The sequence below is a fragment of the Leptonotus elevatus genome, chromosome 9 (genome assembly GCF_054856555.1).
Source record: "Leptonotus elevatus isolate MCC_2025b chromosome 9, RoL_Lele_1.0, whole genome shotgun sequence".
NCBI lineage: Eukaryota > Metazoa > Chordata > Actinopteri > Syngnathiformes > Syngnathidae > Leptonotus > Leptonotus elevatus.
The window spans coordinates 2,073,401-2,093,035 of record NC_141247.1 but is presented as its reverse complement, the minus strand read 5'-3'; the positions used below and the strand labels follow the sequence as shown (position 1 = coordinate 2,093,035).

General features: G+C 42.1%; 1 pseudogene; it reads right to left on the bottom strand.

Moving 5' to 3' along the window:
- The window catches only part of LOC147167848 (uncharacterized), a 239,609-nt pseudogene that overhangs the window by 215,545 nt on the left and 4,429 nt on the right, over positions 1–19,635 (bottom strand).

Sequence of the window (19,635 nt, the reverse complement as noted above, 5' to 3'; positions counted from 1 at the left end):
AAAAAAACAGGCTGACCAGGGGATGCCCCTGCGTCTAAGCTTTCCAGAAGTTTTTATGACTGGCAATTCAACAAAGCGGGTAATCTCACGTTCAGGATCAGCTCATACTGTAAGGTTTTAAGCACACTCTAGTGACATCAATATGTTAATAAGAAGGTGTTCACTTTTTTAAAATACCAATAGCAACCTAGAATGTCAAGATGTAATACCATTTCTTTGTTCTGAAGCTCTACTCTGCAAACGGAACATTCTCATGTCTGCGTCTTTGTCAATAAAACTATTGTGATCAGCTTAAATCTCGGCCAGGACTCTCATTTTAATTTGATCCAGAGTGCTTAGTTTTCTACAACCTGACTTCGCAGAATCTTGCCCCGGGCATGGACCAGTGGGCCCATCATCTTTTTTTTATACGAATCCCGGCTGGAGAGGACGAAGGGTCCTCTATCTTCACAAAAGCGTCAGCCTTCAGAAACACCAGCGGTGATAATGTCCCCATCTTCCGGGACATGTCTGCCTGCACTGAGGGCTGACGCGACAACAGTAGCTTTTCATTTCAAAGATTGCCCCTGGGGTGATCTTCTCTGAAGGACCTGCTGATGTGCTGCTCTCCTCCAGTATCTCATCGAAGATGCCGCCAAGGTTTCTGCTTGCAGCCTCCATCCTTGGAGCCTTCTTCACTGCATCAGACACAGCTTCATCAGACGTTGGTGTTGTCTTCTGCTCTTCTTCAACTTTTAACAACGCCATCTTTAATGATGCCTTTGCATGTCCCAGGTTCTCGGCATAGATTTAAAAAAAACAAGGTGATGTATATTTAAGCATGTGTCACGCATCTTTTCTGTAATTGCTTTTTTACTGTCCCATGGGAACCTGTGACAGTTTAATAATGGTTTAGAGAGCCAGAGGTTTGTTGTTTCTTCACCTCAGAGGTCTTCTGAAAATCATCATGCTGCTGTGTATGATGCTTTGTCAAATGTGTAATGAGATTTGTGGTATTAAACTTCCATTGCGGGAAGCTTGTGCAAGGCAAATGTTACACTCAGCTGCAATGCACATCAACTTTGCGCATTGTGTCTTTGTGGCAGGTTGTCACCATCTTGACAATGTCTTTGTCCTGTCACACAACCATCACCACCTTTCCATTGTGGCAGACATATTTTCCCATCTGCCTCTTTGTTGCTCCAGACAACACAAAAAAATTGCCACCTCCTCCATGACACAAGGCACTGCAGTAGTCAAGGGACGTTTGTACTGAACAAGGAAATTATGTCAAGATGTGAAACGCATGCATGTGGCAAACAAATGTTGTGATGTTTTTCTTCAGCTCCTTGTTAGACAAAAACAAGTTTTGCAAAAAGTACTGAAAACTTAAGTTGGACGTGTGCATCCAAATGTTTACCAAAGATCTAATTAAGTTTACTTGTAAATGTTATGGAGTATTTTTATGGTTCATCCTGAAATTTCACCTTAACAGCTAATATGTCTAACTTATTGTGAGCAGTGTGTATGTAGTATGTGCATTTATATACATAGTACATCCCCAAGGATTTTCCAAATAGTTCTAAAACAGGGATGCCCAACCTTTTTTGATTTTTTATTTTGATCAATTTTTCAAGTTACCAAGCTCCCAAGATCTAGCACTTCAGTAGTGGGGTTTCCATTAGTGATGCACCGAATATTTGGCCGAAATAAAATTGAAGCCGAAAGAATATGGTCGAAATAGGTTGTGATAACGCAAGCAAAAAAACACTGCAAGCAAGCGCCTGTTTGAAGCCTTGCTTCTCGCTGGCTTTTCACCGTATGAGTTTGCACCGGTCGGTCGCAGCAGCTCCTGGGGTCATTGCGCACACCGGAGAGGGGCGTCGCTTGGTGTACAATATTTAAGCGGGTCGAAAAATGACAACACTTTTTTTTTTTTATAAGACCCCCTCGAACGCTTCCACTTTTTCACCGGCATCCCGGTGGCCGTGCTAATTACTTTAACTAATGCTAGCACTATTGCTATCAACAGTTTTGAACACGGAAACACTTAGCGCTATCTCCGGTACAGACCTGTACAGGACGCTGTGTATGACTTTGCAGTCCGTTCCCGAAGCCGATTAGCTGGTGCAAACAAATGTATTTTTTTTTTTTTGTAAATGTTTGTGAATATGTGAATTTGCCAATTTTAAAAACCGCACCTTGTCCCGCCGCACGCATCAGTACCCGCCTGTGCGAACTACATTGACAAAAAAATTCAATCGCAAAGCCAAACAATGCTCAACCCTCATTTGGTGTTTAATGTATCATTAACCAACATGTCTGCGGTGTGGGCACATTTGAATTTATATTGTGCTTTGTTAAAATGCCAGTGCTAAATAAATATTTTATAATAATATTATACTTTTTATTAATTATAATAAATGCAATGATTGAATGACTTTATGGGGGCGTTTCGGTTTTTGGTTTTCGGCCAAGCATTTTTTCATTTTCGGTTTTTGGTTTTGGCCAAACATTTTCATTTCGGTGCGTCCCTAAGTTTCCATCCACCTATTTTTATTCAAATTTTCAATAATTGCAAAAAAGAAACTGAATGGAAATGCAAGAAATTCAAAAAAGGCCCAAAATTCACAAATACGTTTTTAGGTTTGTAAGGGGAGGATTTTGAAAAACTGATGATAGCTAGCTTGCTCCTTAGCAGCTTAGCACCTGGGGCTAAAGCCAAGCTGTGGTAGGGATTTTACTTTCTGGACCTGGATTTGCCACCTCTGCTCGCGGCGCAGTCTCCTCTCACTATTTGCAAAAGAAGAACGGATGGAAACGGACATAAGTCACATGTCCGTTGTGCGCATTTTCACAAAATTCGCTTTAAATTTTCGAAACATTTGGATGGAAACCTGACTATAGTCAGCATTGCAAACTCATGTGCATCTTTTCCAGCCTACAGTAATTAACTTCACTGTAGTAAAGGCTCAGCATTATATTGAATTTAGTTACGTGAGTTCACGTTCGCGCACTGATGTCTCGCGTTGTTACACAGTACGCTTTTTTCTCTCTCCCTGTTCCGGTTTGAGTCAGTTGCGATCCAGTTCAGCTAGTTGAAGCCTGTTTATCTTATAAAGCACCTTTACTTATTTTTTATTGTTCTTTTACGCAAGTAAGTACGCGTGTTGTGCCTTTATTCTTTAAGTCTGCTTGTGAACCAGTTAGCCATATTAGCCTGATAGCATTGTGCCGCCGTCATTCGTAGTCATTAATATTCGAGTATATGGTATGCTGTATTGTATTTGCATATTGGAGTGTCCCGCTAAGTGACGAGTATCGCTCCTCCGAGCTGCGTTATTGTGGAAGAATCTGAACGAATCAGCTCCTTCTTTTTATCTCCATAACACTCAAAACACTTTTTCTTGTTGTTTTACAAACCACTAGACATCAGATTGCTCTCTTCATCTCACACATGCAACACACGCTTGGCAAACTGTATGATGAATAATAACCATAACCGACGTTAATACGAGCCAAACTGGGAGACAGAAAACAGATACAAGACAAGTACTGTATATCGCTGGGTTAAAAAAATAATAAAAAATAAATAAAAATAAAAAAGGGAAATCGCTTCCTACCTTAGTGAGAGAACTGACACCGGGGGAGGCAGCTAGCTTTTTGTAATCAAGAGTATAGGAGTTGGTTGCAAGGCGTAGGCACAGAACCACTCAGAAACTGTTCAGTGTTCACTGGACTCTATTTAATGTTTACATTCATTGTGCAGCTTTAAGATGAATCTTATAGATAATAAGCAATTAGGCACTTTTCTTATTTAGGTGAAAAATAAGTTATAAATTATAATTAATTATTAATTGTTTAGATGAAACATGTTGAACTGACAATAATACATTATAACTTATATTATTGTCAGTTCAACATGTTTCATAGCAACAATTAATAAAGAGTTGTATTAAATGTGTCTTGCATGTAAAACTACAGTTAAATATAGGTTGTTATAATTTTCTGTATAAAAGGAAAATATCGACTAAACTGTCAAATTAGTCGACTAAAATTGCTCTTTTTTTCATTGACTAAAATTGGATTAAAACTCAAATACAATCAGGTGACTAAATTATTATTACAGGCTCAATCGATGCAAAGTCAGTAAAACGCCTCTGAAACTGACAAGATGCTTCAAACATGCTCCTCATAACGTGCACTGTCAAGCTGTGTCACAGCCTTACCTTGACATTGTAGTTCGGCTTGCATGTGAGGGAAGTTGCGCAGGTTGCCTTGCTGCGGCCAGGATGACATCAGCTCTAGCTTGCTTTTAGACGTGTTCACTGAACTCACCATGTTGAGTACATGTTTATCCTTTCCGTGCAGGTCTAAATTCGAGTCATTGAGCTTGCCAGCCACTGGTGGTCTTACGAAGCTAGCTTCAGGCAAGTTAGTATTTGCTGATTCAGCCACCATGTACAAAGTGCCTGATCACGCCTTTTGCCTTCATTTAATAACTATACAATCGAGCTACATCTACATGACTAACTGATTCAGTAATTGATATGAAGTGACTGCTACACAAGCAATGAGGAGGATCCGTCTTATTGATCACCCTTGTATGGCTGCTGTGATCCATTGGCTATGCATTGATTCCTCTTTTGGTAGCCTGGAGAATGCGCAATCCTTTTTTTTGCCTCTTCTCGTTGTGGCAGCTGGTCTACAACAGCTGTCAATCATTATTAAAGTGTGGCGTTTGCCATTTACTCAAAGTGGCAGATGCGTTTTCTATGCTGCCAAAATGGCTGCACCAATGCCCATTTTGGGACATGTAGTGGGTAGTGACCAAAACAGAAGTGGGTAAAAATGTATTAGACTAAATCCAATAAGCATCAAGTGACGGGTAATAGAGCAATTGAGAGTGAAATGAATTTTGCCAATCAGTGGCCTGCCTGTGTGCATGCCAGGACAAAATGACCGAGATCCTTCGCTGTGTGCTGAGACGAGATCATCAAGGAGACATGTGGGAGTTGTTCAGGAGTCAGGGACACCGAAAAGGCGACACCTGGTTTGCCTGCAAACAAATCACCCATTATCAATTCCCATATATATGTTGTTTTCAATTTCCTGAAATGCCTCGCTATAGATCTCATCCCCTGATCTGTCATAGTACGGAGTGCAATGCATACAATCAGTTACCATATCATAAGATCTGAGGTTACGAACCCAAGGTGACCAGAGAGCTCAGCTTTGAGCCAACCACTGGAGTCAATATCCACTCTTGCCCAGTAGATGTCGGCAGTGGCTCATGCCACAGGGCGTTGTTCAACAAGCGGGAACTGGGAGGTGGCACTGGAGGTAGAGGAGGCAGAGCAGCAGTAGGTATTACCATCCGGAAATTCCAGGATAAGTCCATCAGGGCTGCATTTGATGAGAGGGCATGTGGTGATGAGGAGATCTCTGCCCAAAAGATTGACCAGACGCTTGAGGTCGCTGTCTGCAATCGCGGGCCCAATGACCAGGCCGTCCACGATTGAAGCACATGTTACGGCCACCAGGGGGCGCACCTCGACCCATGAATGAACCTTAGACAATTTTTCCTTAGCATGTCTCCTCATGTTTAAGATGTGACAACCACCGGTCAACCTCAGCACCGGGAAGATCCGGGTTGGCCTCCATGCTCTGTGCCACAGACTTGGGAACGCCCTTCAAATTGGTTGGTCGGAACACTTGCGAATGCAAGGCGGAGGCCGTAGGGGCGTGTCCTGTTTTCAGAGTGTAATCAGTGAGGGCCCAATCAACAAAAGCCGCGGCCTCCTCATCTGCTTTGGGAGCGAACACCAGATCTGAAATGACACACTCAGGGAGGGGAAACAAAGCGTCTAAGGCTATAGACAAGGTTAAATAATTTTCTCGCGTAAGAGCCTAATTATCAGGGAGGAGAAAAAAAAAAAAAAATTTACATTAAAATATTTAACTATAAAAGCGGACATCATTGTATAAAAAGAACACGGATATGACCTGCTATTAACATTTGTCCCGTACCCGCTCTCTGCACTGCTTGAAGCTAATTGGCGCCACCAAATTGCATAGGTGGAAGTTTCTGCATCAACACACTCACATCAGTGGGAGAGAAAGGTTTGTAAAACATAGCAGAGTTACCAGTGGACGGGTCAACTTTAGCTAACATGGGTGCCTGCAAGATTTGGGAACGAGTCACAGGCCGATGAGGAGGAAAAGCTGGACCTTTGGAAGATTCTTCGGGGTCTTCAGGACCTCTGGTTCGGTCCAGAACGGAGTCAGGGTGGGCACCTGAAAGATTCTGGACATGACACTTTAATTCTGCTACTTGATTCTGTAACTGAGCAATGTACAACCTGTTTTCCACTTCCTCATTCGAAGGGCCTCTAGCTGCGTGTTCCCATCGCCATCATTCTTGCTCTCGCTTTCATTTCCACAACTTTCTTAGCATTCTCTCTCACCTTTCTACTTTTTGGAGACAACCTGTTAATTTAACACAAGCTTTTTTCCGTTTCTCTCATTAATGTCGCCAAACACGCAGTTGAAGACATTGTAGGAAACCATCCATTCTCGCAACACTTCCTCATCCACAGTCACATGCATTCCTCAGCAACACTTACTCAGAATGGTTTGGTATTTGCCGCAAATCAAACCATTCACTTTCCCTATCAAACTCTCCCTTCATTTTGTTTTTATTTATTTACTTACTTCCTTATTTATTTATTATTATTATTTATTATTTTATTTTAGTTACTTCATTAACGTCTTTTGTGGTACCACAGTTTCACATAGGCCTTATCTTTTTCCTTATTCAAAGACACTTGCTTATTTCCAAACAAAAGTGTCCGAGCCTTAATTTCTCAGAAGTGGTCGAACTATTCCTCTTAATTCAAAAGTACTTGACTAGGACCAAACAAAAGCACTCGAACCCTAATTTATCAAAACCACTCGAACTTCTTATTCTCTTATTTCTCTTCACTCAGTTATTTCCTATGCGCTTATTTATTCGTAACATTACCCCATAAACAAGGACTTCAGTTTCTAAGATTCTAAAATAGAACGAAACAACCTAGGTTTTTTTTATGTCTTAGTAAAATCCCAAAACTAGGATTTCTTGTTTCTAAGATTCCATAATGGAACGAAACAACCTTGTAGTTTAGATTTACTAATATCAATTCACTTAGATCTCATATACAATTTAGTCACAAATTAAATGACATGAAAACAGGTCTCGGAGTAGTCAACAGACAGAAAATCAACTAGGAGGATAAATGTCCTCTTACCTTTAATTACTTATGTTCTGTCTGTTGACCAACACTTCAGCCCGAAATCACGTCGGGGGTCACCAATTGTTAGAGGATAAGCTTTCCCTCCGCGTGTTCGTTTAATTTCGGGTAGTGAGAATGTTGGTTATCTGAATACAGGCTGGAGATCGATTAACAGTTCCTTCAAAGCTTTTATTTCTACAGAATATTCCGGGCACAAGTGAGTTACAGACAATGGCTGTTGCATCTCACAAGTGCGAAGTTACAGAAGACTTACAACATTCTTATACTATCTTGAAGGGCGGTACCACAAAGTTTCCAGTGAACAGTTCAACACAGTTAACCGGACGTGCGATAACACTCAAGGACACTATTCAGACACAGAACAAAGCTCTTTTTGAGGAATAGAGGATGTTATGCAGTCATGACTACACCTGGCAGAGATAGCGAGGATATATCCGCAGAACAAAGCTCTCCTGAGGAAATGAGGACATTAAAACAGTCATGACTAAATCTGGGCAGAAGACACACTTCAGTAGCAAGACCAATTCTTGAAGCAAAGTCTCACAACGATCAAAGACTTTTGCTTCTTTCATTTTGTCGAGGCCAAGTTGGAAAATGTGACGTTATGTTTATGTTTTGTTGTATAGCTTTGTATATCGCTGGCGTGGGGCCCAAAACCTTGTTCCTCCAATTTCAGGAGGCCCCATAAACGGCATGTCTGTTCACCCTTTAACATGACATCATCAAAGAGACAAGAGAGTATACCATTTTCAACACTTTAGATTGGTCAATAATTTCAACAACAAAAAATACCTATACGTTTGGCCTAACCGTTAGAACAGATATTTTTTGGTGAAAAATATTAATTTTACCAAATTGTGATTTACAAGGTTTTTTTTAAACTGAAAAAAAAAGAAGAGATTTCTTTTTTTTTTAATACAGCATTTCCACATAAGATATGTGGATAAAAATGGTTGTGCACTGAGTATGTTCACTTTTGCAGTAGTTATGTTAACAAGTGAAAACTTTGATCTGTCATTTTGTAGCAATTAAGTGGTATGTGCGTGTGTTTCCAATTCTGTTGGGATACATACAGGGTAATGGTCATTTCTCAGTAATAACTGAATGATTGCCATTGCCACTGCATTAGAATCACTAACAATTTCACTCAAATCAGTATTATGCTGATGCTGTTTTGAAGGTCTTCAGGCCATTGCTCAATTTATACTTCGTGACATGTTAATCTAAAGGATTTGGGAAATTATGTGGGAAATGACTGTTACTTAATGGTTTTACATTTTTAATAGGGCCCGACCGATTGATCGGCCGCCGATTATTTTTCCCTTAAAGCGTTATAACGTTATTGAAGAAACCCGAAGTTTCTGACGCTGTGAAAATACCCTTAATGCACCATTTTGCTTGCGTATCATGATTAGCAACTAGCAAGTGTGTAGCGTATGTTATTCTGGTTATTCTGCTCCTTTAAGCTGTTTAATGACATCCCAGTTGGAGTTAACTGCAAAACTAAACAAACAACAATAGGGCTATATTCACACTGCAGGTCTTAATGCTCAATTCCGATTTTTGGGGTGAAATCAGATTTTTTTGAGTAAGCGTTCACGTTACCTATTAATTGCGACCTCAGTCTGTCTGCTGTGTGGACGTTATGCGTCCCTAAAGTGACCCGCATGCGCAGAAGAAGAAACAACGTCACCACAACGCTGTGTTTGCAGAAGTAAATACATATGGTCCAGCATGTCAGGGCCACGGACTTTTATAAGTCCGTCGTCGGGGCTCATATTTTTACCATCTCATATCAACAGAGGAGTGATGCAGGAGGAGGTAGAAATACTATTTTGTGAAAATGAGGCAAGCCTGTTCGAGCGCCTCATCTCACAGATATCTCTCCTTTTTTCTCCCTAACAATGACGAACGTCATTGCCGCTTGTAATAAATGAGCCGTCTCGTGGCTAAATTACTAATATCACCACCACAAATGCCATATTTATACTTCAGGTTTCAAGTGGGATTAAATTAAAGTCAAATATAAAGTCACAACTGTTACTTGAAACAACTTTGCCAATTCACGTGCGTCTCCTGAGCCGTGCGGACCTTGCGGATGCGTCAAGCATAAATCAAGCTTAATGCCCCCGCTTGCGCAGAGCGCATATTGGACTTTTGATGACGTCGAGGTCGGATATATGCGACCTGGCTGTTCAGACTGCAGTCGCATTGCAAAAATTCGGATACGTATCCAATCTAGGACCACATATGAAAGTGACTAGGGGTGGGAATCTTTGGACACCTCACGATTCGAATACAATTACGATTCAAGGGCTGCGATTTGATTATGAAACGATTATTTATCCATTTTTAATTTATGTATATTGATGCAGTTTTTTACACTACTCATTTCTATTCATCTCACTAAGTATTAATAACTTGGTGCAATGGATTAAAAAAAAAAGCCTCACGGTTCGGCAGATCACGGATTTGAATCACAGATCAGATAATTTTTGGGATCAGCAAAAAAAAGATAACTAGAATTGTGTCTTCCTTTTATTTGATAAAACACTTGTTCCCTATTAAATAACAAGATTCAACTCAAATTGTCAAATATGTCCATTTAGAATTTAGGAACACAAGTCATATCTGACATTTTAAGATTAATGTTTTTATTTATTTAAAAGGGAGAAAAAATTTATAAAGAAAATAAGAATGAAAATGATTCTAATTATCTTTTCTTTCTTTCTTTCTTTCTTTCCTTTTTGTTTAAAGAAAGAAAAATACCTCAAACCGCAATTTAAGGCACATACCGGTACTGCTTGCAGCTAGCGACTAACCGCTAACATCGGAGACCAATCACACAATGACGGATAGATCTTTTTTAGCGCCCTAAATTATCAATTGATATGATTTTGCGATGGCGACGTGTTGATGCTGGCATATAATGGCAATGAAAAACTACGATAAGGCAAGCCGAAATGTGTAGAAGGCAAGTCAAGCTTGCCGTCAGCCGGTCACGCCACCATGCAGGCCAACTTCAAAATAAAAGCGTACTAAGGCTATTGCATGGCATTAACATATTCTATCTTGAGCTTTATTTTTAACTTAAACTTTGTTCAGGCGGCATGGTACTTTATTGAATGTTTGTAGATTTCTTGACAAGTCACAGACTAGTCACAAGTCACACAAAATGCTCCCATACAAGCATGTATGGGAGCAACTTACATGATCGATAAGGTTTTTTCTCTGCCATCACAGTGAATGTGGACTGATCTTGTTGCCGTCACGTGAACATACTTTTAAATTAAAAGGTTGGCATCATCCAGGTTTTTTTCGTCTGTGTGCGGCGCCGTGCTCTGCGTGTGACGTATGTGCTTCCCAAAGTGTCCGAGAGATGACAGTACAGCGCTTCCGCAATATTTTTAACCTTCTGTATGCTTTTATTAACATGTTTTAATAATCGAAATGTGGACGTTTGTGGCTCGATTCAGACTCGTCCATGTCTGAATCGCGATGCATCTAAGAATCCGACATTTTCCCCACTCCTAAATGTGACCCGAGTCAGATATGAAAAAAAATCAGAATTGAGCCGTTCAGACTGACATAAAAAAGACAGATACAGGTCGCATTTTGGCAAAAACATCCGATCTGGGTCGCATTTGCATGCAGTGTGAACGTAGCCTAAGAATAACACCCACCGTATATTTAAATACAAAACATGCTTCGTTTTTAAAACATCGCTAGTCTAGCACTAATGCTAAAAGCGGAAGGAGGATCCCATTTCAAGTGCTAACCGGAAGTTAGCATCAACTTCGGGAGTGGTTTTTCCTTCAAATAACGAATGTTCACACACAAATGGTGTGGGGACACATACCCACAGGTAAGATAACACGACACAAAGGTACAAATCCTTCCCAATGTGTGAAAAATGAATTATTTTAATAGAATTCAATAGGAACTTTCTTTTGTGCTCACTTTAAAGGGACTGCAACATGAAAAACTTTTTGGAGCTTTTAGCCATGTTGAAATGCTAATTCCTCACCAAAAACATGACCAAAGTTGTGTTTTCCTCCATTCGCCCCTGTATGAGAAATTTTAGGTTATTCTGCTCTCCAAGCACCTGAGAAAAAGAGCTGATGGCACGGTTTGACGTCATTGCGTGCGGCCCCACCCCCGCACCGCCTCTGCGAACTAAACGCACGCCCACTTTCTCTGAGACCTCCCTCCATGGGATAATGACAAAAGTAGCCTTTATCAATAAACATTCTGTCCAAATGAATTTAAAGCAATCAATTATTCTTCACATTTGCAATGCCAAAGTGCAATGAAATGTCTTAAAATACATTGGCTGACACTGGTGTAAACTACATGTAAAACATTTGCGCTGATGAATTTAAATGAATGGTTGGTGTAGTGGATTGTGCGCTCGCCCCATAAGCAACAGGGTGCAGGGCGACCCGCTGTGGTGCTTTTTGTTCCTCCTCTTTCTTTCCTCTAACCTCTCTGCCCCCCTCCTCTTCCACAATTTCTTGCAAGGACCCGTTTTTGTTTCAAATGTTTATTCAAGAATTTGTGGCTTGCGTGACCAAACGCAGAGATCTAGCAGCCCGTGAAATTTCTAGTCCATTTTAAAAATCGGCTTAAAACCTATCTGTATGTTTCGTGGGCGTTGCGCGAAGCAGCCGGCTCGGACGACGTTATGAGAGGGGCGCGGCAGCCACAGGGGGAGAGGCGAGGTTTTACTGAACCGAGCGTTTGACTTCCTGGTAAGAAAAATAGCCACTGAAATAACTCATATTTCATGAGAAATTACATCGCGATAGTGTCAAAAGTAAGATTTCACCATTATATGCCTAAAGTTAACTGTGGAAGGGCGTAAAATACCATGGTGTAGTCCCTTTAAGTGTGTACACTATGGATGCACGGCACCATACTGCCCCCAAGAGGGCAAAACGGACAGGAACTGTCAGTATTTTTTCTTATTGTTTTTTTCAGTTGCTATTATTTGAGTATATTCTATCCTTATTTCACGTTCTTATTTTTATTTTGTCATTGTCCTTTCAAGTTATATTTAAAGTTGATATTTCAAGGATATTCTAGGCCAGTTTACAATTTATATAAATGATGTGAGGCAGAATCTGAGCATCGCAAGCTGTAATTTTTACGCTGATGATATGATTGTCTATTCTTTCGCAGCTACACTCACTGAAGCCATTAACAATGTACAAAATGCATTCATGACTGTTTGTTATAGTTTTTCTAACTTGAATCTTTCATTAAATACCAGCAGAACAAAAGCAATGGTGTTTTCTAATAGTAAAGACAAGCAGAATGTTTCCCCTATTGTTGCTCCTGATGGCTCAGTGATTGAAGTCGTTAGTGCTTTTAAATACTTGGGCATCTTAATTGATGCATCATTGTCTTTTAAGCCTCACATTGACACTCTTGTTTAAAAAAAACTTTAAAAAACGGCGCCTTAAATTAAGTTTCTATTTTAGAAACAAGTTGTGTTTTTCTTTCCATGCAAGGAAGAGACTTGTGGCTGCAACATTTCTTCCTGTGCTTGATTATCGAGACCTTTTATACTCACATGCCCCAGCCAAAACTCTATATCTGTTGGATTGTTTTTTATGCCTCCTCGCGCTTCATAACAAAATATGGTCCACAAACACATCACTGGGAACGGCGTTGGATGGCCTGCTTTGGACACTCGTCGGCTTACACACTGGTACAGATTTATTTACAAGGGACTCATGGGGTTATTCGCTCCATACTTGAAAGTTTATCTTCAGCGTAAATCTGATGGTCCTTACTCTTTTCATTCTCAGGACATCTACTTACTGACTGCCCCTACTGTCAGGACAGAGAAAGGAAAGATAGCTTTTCAGTATCGAGCACCGACAGATTGAAATATTTTACAAAAGACAATTCAACTTCCAGATCTCATAACTTTGTCTCAGTTTGATGCCATTTTAAAGGACCTGGAAATGAAGTCATTAATCTGTTGCTGTTTTTAATTTATTGTTTTAACTGTACATAATGTTGTGTTGTGTTGTGTTGTGTTGTGTTGCGCCTCTGAGCCAGGACTCCCTTGAAAAAGAGATCTGCGGATTTCAATGGGATTTCCCTGGTTAAATAATGGTTAAATACAAATAAAATAAAAATTCAAAGCATTTATTTTCTCCAAATTCAAGGATGCAAACATCCAATGATTTTTTTTGTCTTAACACACATTTCCACATGACATGGCATGAAATAAATCCCAGAGGTGTACCAGGTTAGCCCAGTAAGTCCCAAGACTTGTGAAAATAACACAAGATAAAAATATATAAAAGAAAAGGTTAATGCTTAAAATAAAAATGAGAAATAAAAATGCAAGAGGCTTGTATTTCACATAATACTTACAACATAATTTGTGCTTAACAAAAACAAAGTGCAGGGATGAATGGGCGTGATGAATACCATGACATTTTTAAGTAGTTGAGCAGCCTTAGTAGTTGAATAAATACTAAGTTTTGAAATCACAAATTGTTTTAATCATGATTTTAATCTCAATCAAATAATCGTGATTGCTATTTTTCCAGCCCATTTATGAACCCTCCCATATACAGTACAGCAGTTGTAAACAAGTCAGAATGGTTTTATTATTGACACCTACAATCTATACAATAATCTTGTACATACACTTCATGAGATTTGTTGATAAGGTCGTACTATGGACTTGTCATTCAAAGCAGAGTCAATTTTAATGGAAAAAGTTAGAAAAGGGGGGATAGTTTTAGGCATTATATATATATTTTTTAAATAATCGGCCGATTAATCGGTAATCTGCATTTTTTTCTGCATATCGATTGGGCCCTAATTTTTAAAGCTCTTTAAAATATTCACATTCAAAACTTTTTATAATTAAACAACTATTACCTGATGCAGAATAGTCATAAGAAGCCTTGGACAATCTAATGTCTAGCAAGGGAGGAGGAGGATCCAGTATTGCAACGGATCACAAAAGTCACGGATCAGATCAAAAGAAAAGAAAAAAAGATAATATAATAATAATAATATATTTAATAATAATATAAAATACTTTGTCTTCATTTATTTTGTAAAGCGCTTTTTAACATTTTATTTAAAAAATATATATTTTTTAATGTCTAATATAGCCATTTAGGATTTAGGAACACAACTTGCGGTGTATTTTGGGGCAGAACCATTCTTATTTTATGCACGGTCCATGTTTAAAATAACAAGGTATTAATGGCTTATTTTTACTATTACCCAAATATTTCAAAATAGAACATTTTAGCATTGTAATAGCAATACTTGATACCTTCAAATTATTGTATTTTCTTCTCACAGTTATCATAACATCAGAATCTGAAAGCTGTGGTGTCTTTGAGTAAACACACTGATAGAGTGAACTGCTCCCGGGACTTAACATCCCCCACTTTCTCCTGTGTGAGACACTAACTGTGTGTGCTTACGGTGTTCACTGATGGTGCAGAGATCAAATATTGTGAGTATGCATGTATGTCATGACAAAATAAAAAGTACATTAATTCAAAGCCTTCATCAGATATGCACTGTCTAAATATTACTGTTGGAAAATGAGAATGGAATTGAGCCTGCACAGCCAGCACATCCTATTCATTAGGCTCAAACAGTCAACCTCCCTGGGAGAGTTAGGTTTATTGTCAACAACTATAAACTCACATACTGTGATTATTACCATGGACACCTAGGCTATTGACTGGCATGTGCAACAGCCTATGGTGAATATTGTTTAAGAAATGTATAATAAAAGGGAAATACACAATGTAGTTATGCACAATACAGTTTGGTCAGTGGGATTTGAAGAAGGATATGAGCTAAATAAAAATAAAAACATAATAGGGGGAAAGTGTCATAGGTTTGTTTAGGTTCAATACAGCGCTTTGTGTTTTGCAAGAGTGACTGGAGCCAGACTAACTCATGGACTTCTACTACCACCTTTTGGTCAAATGGAGAACAATGGTTTTACAAAGTGTTCATGTGAATATTTTAAAATTAGTAAGGATATGGATATGGATATGGATATGCTGCTTAATCATACATAGCAAAAAAATTATATAATCACGCTACTGGCTTGCCTTATAACTTATCTAATTATATTTTATTGTAATAAAGATGAGTGCGTAGAATTATTGTGGGAAAATTCCTGTGACAGGATTGAGCAGGACAGGAAGGCTAGTATCAAGGATAAGGTCAGGCTGCTCTGAGCTTCACGTGGAAAAGTTAAAAGCCTAATTGTTAAAAATGAAACATTTGTGCATAAATGGCTGGCAAGCGAACATAGGAAGCGTCTGACATCATCAACTGGAATTCACCCACCTTCTGCACCTCAACGGCAACAAGAAGGAGCTCTGGACCAATCAAACAAAGACAACGCCTCACTTCTACATTTAAAAAGTGTATAAGAGTCCAGGAATAGATAACATTTGTCTTGGCTAGAGGCTAGATAGTAGCTATTGACCCAGAGCTCTGAAATGTATAGACTTCTCTGTCTGGAAATAAATTAACTTACTTTTAATTTGTCGTTGAATAGTAGTTCTTTCACAAAAATGAACACGTGTGGAACATAGAGAAATTAAAGGTAATTTTAAAACTATATATATATATATATAGGTGGGTTTCATGTGACGTCACGACAAGCGACCCAACCCCATATAGGGGGAAGGAAGTAATTTTTCCTTAGGAAAAAGCTGAGAAAATGCTGAAGTTTTGGGCTGTTTATGGCTGTACCAACCGGTCTAATTGAGAGAAAAATAAAAGCTACTTTCGAGTCCCGAAAGTAGTAACCTATAAAGGCAGAAATTTTGAAAAAATAAATACCGAAAGAAGATGGCAGACCTGGATTAAAAACCTTCGTCTGAAATCTGGAGGAGCGGAGTCGAACAACGCTTGTATATGCAGTGATCACTTCGTGAAAAGTAAGGCTACAGTAATGAAACTACTTACATAGCTGAATAAAACTCTCAACAGGCCAGTGTGATATTACTGGAAACATAGCTAACCGTGATATTATGTGGAGTTTGTTTTACAGCTCCATGCTAGGTGGCTGCGTCGTTGTTTTCAGCAATGCTAGTTCATGTTAGCTATCACGACGAGTGGTTCTTAAATTGAGGTCCTTCTTCCAGGACGGCCACAACATACTGATGGAAATATATACTTATACTTAAGCATTGGTTCATTCACAAGACGTCTACATAATTACAGAACATAGATACATGACTGATGAATCTCTGACCGTTTAAGTCGTTTAAGACCAGGTATAACAGTTAGCCAGCTAGCTTGTAGCCTGACGCCAGTGGTACGTTTGTGTACTTTTAAGTTGAAAAGAGAATGAGTCCCCCTCCGTGAGTCATCACCTTATCGTGGTGGAGGGGTTTGCGTGTCCCAATGAGCCTAGGAGCTATGTTGTCTGGGGCTTTATGCCCCTGGTAGGGTCACCCATGGCAAACAGGTCCTAGGTGAGGGACCAGACAAAGCATGGCTCAAAAGACCCCAATGATGTACACAAACTTTGGATCTTCGTTTCCCTTGCCCCGACGCGAGTCACCGGGGCCCCCCTCTGGAGCTAGGCCTGGAGGTGGGGCTCGAAGTCGAGCGTCTGGTGGCCGGGCCTATGCCCATGGGGCCCGGCCGGGCAAAAGGCAACGTGGGTCCCCCTTCCCATGGGCTCACCACCGGTGGAAGGGGCCAAAGGGGTCGGGTGCGCAGTGAGTTGGGTGGCAGTCAAAGGCGGGGGCCTTGGCGGTCCTACCCCCGGCTACTGAAGCTAGCTCTGGGGACATGGAATGTCACCTCTCTGGCAGGGAAGGAGCCCGAGCTGGTGTGCGAGGCTGAGAAGTTCCGACTAAATAAAGTCGGACTCGCCTCCTCACACGGCTTGGGTTGTGGTACCAATCCTCTCGAGAGGGGCTGGACCCTCTTCCACTTGGAGTTAGCCACGGTGAGAGGCGCAGAGCAGGTGTCGGCATACTCATTGTCCCCCGGCTAGGCGCCTGTATGTTGAGGTTTACCCCGGTGAATGAGAGGGTAGCCTCCCTCCGCCTTCGGGTGGGGGGGCAGGTCCTGACTGTTGTTTGTGCTTATGCACCGAACAGCAGCTCAGAGTACCCACCCTTTCTGGAGTCCTTGGAGGGTGTGCTGGAGAGCGCTCCCCCTGGGGACTCCCTCGTTCTGCTGGAGGACTTCAACGCTCACGTGGGTAATGACAGTGAGACCTGGAGGGGCGTGATTGGGAGGAACGGCCCCCCCAATCAAAACCCGAGCGGTGTTTTGTTATTGGACTTCTGTGCTCACCACGGACTGACCATAACGAACACCATGTTCAAACACAAGGGTGTTCATATGTGCACTTGGCACCAGGACACCCTAGGCCGCAGTTTGATGATCGACTTTATAGTCGTGTCATCGGATTTGCGGCCGTATGTTTTGGACACTCGGGTTAAGAGAGGGGCGGAGCTGTCAACTGATCACCACCTGGTGGTGTGTTGGCTCCGATGGCGGGGTAAGATGCTGGTCCGACCAGGCAGACCCAAACGTATTGTGAGGGTCTGCTGGGAACGTCTGGCAGAATCCCCTGTCAGAAAGAATTTCAACACCCACCTCCGGCAGAACTTCTCCCTCGTCCCGAGGGAGGCGGGTGACATTGAGTCCGAGTGGACCATATTCCGCGCTTCCATTGTTGAGGTGGCCGATCAGAGCTGTGGCCGTAAGGTGGTTGGTGCCTGTCGTGGCGGCAATCCTCGAACCCGCTGGTGGACACCAGCGGTAAGGGATGCCATCAAGCTGAAGAAGGAGTCCTATTGGGCCTTTTTGGCCTGTGGGACTCCGGAGGCTGCTGACAGGTACCGGCTGGCCAAGCGGAATGCGGCTTCGGCGGTCGCTGAGGCAAAAACTCGGACATGGGAGGAGTTCAGTGAGGCCATGGAAAACGACTTCCTGACGGCTTCGAGGAAATTCTGGTCCACCATCCGGCGTCTCAGGAGAGGAAAGCAGTGCGCCATTAACACTGTGTATAGTGGAGATGGGGTGCTGTTGACCTCGACGCGGGACGTCGTGAATCGGTGGGGAGAATACTTCGAAGACCTCCTCAATTCCACCGACACGCCTTCCTTTGAGGAAGCAGAATCTGGGGACTCTGAGGTGGGCTCCCCTATCTCTGGGGTCGAAGTCACTGAGGTGGTTGGAAAGCTTCTCGGTGGCAGGGCCCCGGAGGTGGATGACATCCGCCCGAAGTTCCTAAAGGCTCTGGATGTTGTGGGGCTGTCGTGGTTGACACGTCTCTACAGCATCGCGTGGACATCGGGGACAGTGCCTCTGGATTGGCAAGGGTGTTGTCCAACTTTAGAGGGATCACACTCCTCAGCCTCCCAGGTAAGGTCTATTCAGGGGTGCGGGAGAGGAGGGTCCGTCGGGAAGTCGAATCTCGGATTCAGGAGGAGCAGTGTGGTTTTCGTCCCGGCCGTGGAACAGTGGACCAGCTCTACACCCTCAGCAGGGTCCTCGAGGGTGCGTGGGAGTTCGCCCAACCAGTCCACATGTGCTTTGTGGACTTGGAGAAGGCGTTTGACCGTGTCCCTCGGGAGTCATATGGGGGGTGCTTCGGGAGTATGGGGTACCCCCATGATACGGGCTATTCGGTCCCTGTACGACCGATGTCAGAGTTTGGTCCGCATTGCCGGCAGTAAGTCGAATTTGTTTCCTGTGAAGGTTGGACTCCGGCAAAGTTGCCCTTGCCCTGAGCTGTGGGTCGTGACCGAAAGAACAAGATCCCGGATACAAGCAGCCGAAATGAGTTTCCTCCGCAGGCTATCCCTTAGAGATAGAGTGAGAAGCTCGGTCATCCGGGGAAGTACTCAGTGTCGATTACTCCTCCGCGTTGAGAGGAACCAGTTGAGGTGGCTCGGGCATCTGGTTCGGATGCCTCCTGGACGCCTCCCTGGGGAGGTGTTCCGGGCATGTCCCACCGGCGGGAGGCCCCGGGGACGACCCAGGACACGCTGGAGAGACTACGTCTCTCGGCTGGCCTGGGAACGCCTTGGGATCCCGTCGGAGGAGCTGGCTGAAGTGGCTGGGGAGAGAGAAGTCTGGGCTTCCCTGCTAAAGCTGCTGCCCCCGCGACCCAACCCCGGATAAGCGGTAGAAGATGGATGGATGGAGAGAATGACTCTGAATCACATGTACTCACCCGAGCAAAAACAAGATGGCAGCCACTGACCCAACCACACATGAAATAGTTGTAAGCCTCCAGGCTTTTATACGCCTTAATTTGACTAGCGGTGTAGTACGATGTCTGGAGGACGAGGTAGTTCGTGATGTCGATAGCCTCCAC